Raw genomic sequence first — 2397 nt, 5'->3', positions numbered from 1 at the left:
GTAAAAGGATCCACACCCAAGCCGTCAGCTGCTTCCCAGCTGCGTTCAACCCACCACCTCCCCTTCTCCACCCACATCCTTCAGCTCTAGGATGGCACCCTTTCCCGACCACCACCACCAGTGTCGGGCCCCGGGGGAGAGCATCCCTAATCAGTTATCGGGATGTTYATCGAGTTCACATCAAATCTCAGCTCAAATTAGCTGCCGGGGTCCGAGCGCCAAACAACTGTTATTCATTCCTGTCATTAAATCTTTTAATTGTTCCCTTTTGTCTGTCTGAGTCTCTCCAGATTGAAATGGATATATGTCCGATCTTCTAATTTCCTTTGCTGCATAATGTACATTTCATTTATTCCAGCGTTAGGTAAATTTATTCCAGCGTTAGGTAAATGTATCTTGAAGGAGAATAACACTTAAATAATAGTCCAACAAGGATATTCATTTAGAATTAAAAATAWCTCACCCTGAATTATCATGATAGATATAATGAATGTAATAAAAGTGTGTCATTAATGAAGGGGAAAAAACTCAATCCAGACTTTAGGTTTAGGGTCTGGTTCACAGAGTATGAAGTTAAATGTGTTTCCTAATTATTCAATGGGAAAAAAAACTAAGCTCAGTTAAATAGTAAAGTAAAAAGTAAAATAATATTGTAATAAAAACTTTTGAAATTGTAATGATTCCTTTAATTAAGTTTTGTTTAAAAGATTTTTTTAATTAAATAACTCTTTTTTTTTTTACCAAACATAAACATTTATTTGCACACATCATAAATATTTTGTTGTGATTTTGGGCCCTGCTCAAGGCGTCATGTGAGAATCACAAGCAAAACTTTGAGTCACAAACAAAAACTTAGAATAGCAAGAAAAGATTTCTGACGAGCGCAAATAAGTTTGTTTTGCAAAAAAAGTTAACTTCATGAGTCAAAAATGTGTGATTTAAATTTTTTTTTAAAGTTTTTTTAAGCAAAACTCAGTAGACCTTTCTCTTGGTGACATGCATTAACAATTCAGTTTTTGCTTTTGTTTTTAGTTTTTCTGCAGTTCCACGTTAAAGTTGATGCAGCTCTGCTTTCCTGAATGGACCATCTTCATCTCCCAATGCAATTGTAGCAAACAGGCAGCTCTTTTTTTATAGTACACTAAAATATTGCATTGTGCCCTTGTTTATATTTTTAATAGTGTAATTCTGTAAAGACAAAATATGTCTGGTGGTCTAGCTCTGATTTTCATATCTTGCTAAATTGCAGGTTTGAATGTTGCAATACTTTCCAATAACAAAATAGACCTGCAGAAAGAAATTACTAATAAAATATCTTACATAGGCATAGTGTTAAGCTCTGTATGGAGATGTTCGTTAGCTTTGATTGTATATCTCACATTTTTGTAATTTATCATTGTTTATTAAACTCTGAAAGCTGAGAGGCTTTGTTAATATTCTGTCCTAGAATGTGGTTAGATGTGCCCTTTTTTTGTTGTTGAGCACCTGCCCCTTTAGTGGTCTCTGCACGGCCCTGTCTCTTGGAGAAAAACTGGGTTACAAGTCAACATTATGGTCTTTTGTCTGTCTTCTTTCTCTCTGTCTCTCTCCAATTTAAAAAAATCTGACTATTATATTTCTTGGCTGAACTGACTGCTGAACACCATCACTGTCAAGTTAACAAATGATTTCATGCAGATCCAAGGGTTCAGTTCAAATGTGGATATTTGCTTTGGGAGGGGTAACATTTCATTTATACTGATAAAAAGAAATTAAAAAATAATATTATTGGGGGTGCCCTGTGACAGACTGGCGACCTGTCCAGGGTGTACCCCGCCTCCCGCCCGGAACGTTAGCTGGAGATAGGCACCCGCACCTCCCCACCCCACTAGGGACAAGAGTGTAAAGAAAATTGATGGATGGATGAATGGGTATTATTGGGGGTATTGTGGTGGTGCAGGGGTTAAGCACAAACCACATAAAGAGGCCATAGTCCTCGACGTGGCTGTCGCAGATTTGATTCACTCCCTGGTGACCATTGTTACATGCCTTCCCTCTCTCTTTTCCTACTTTCCTGTCTGAGCATTTTCAAATAAAGGCTACCTCTCCTTGGGCTGCCACCTTATCGTGGTGGAGGGGTTTGAGTGTCCCAATGATCCTAGGAGCTATGCTGTCTGGGGCTTTATGCCCCTGGTAGGGTCACCCAAGGCAGACAGGTCCTAGGTGAGGAACCAGACAAAGCGCAGCCTGAAGACCCCTTATGATGGAGAATAACTTTGGACCTGGTTTTCCCTCGCCCGGACGCGGGTCACTGGGGCCCCACTCTGGAGCCAGGCCTGGAGGTGGGGCACGATGGCGAGCGTCTGGTGGCTGGGCTTTTACCCACGGAGCCCGGCCGGGCTCAGCCCGAAAAGGAGA

The 2397-nt window shown here is 40.5% G+C and overlaps 1 protein-coding gene across 4 annotated transcripts in view; it reads right to left on the bottom strand.

Moving 5' to 3' along the window:
- LOC103478802 (glutamate receptor, ionotropic, kainate 2) overlaps positions 1-2397 on the bottom strand; it is a 561179-nt gene that overhangs the window by 58522 nt on the left and 500260 nt on the right. The window lies entirely within an intron of this gene.

Source organism: Poecilia reticulata, linkage group LG16, assembly GCF_000633615.1.
Source record: "Poecilia reticulata strain Guanapo linkage group LG16, Guppy_female_1.0+MT, whole genome shotgun sequence".
Lineage (NCBI taxonomy): Eukaryota > Metazoa > Chordata > Actinopteri > Cyprinodontiformes > Poeciliidae > Poecilia > Poecilia reticulata.
This window is presented reverse-complemented; position numbering and strand designations above follow the sequence as displayed.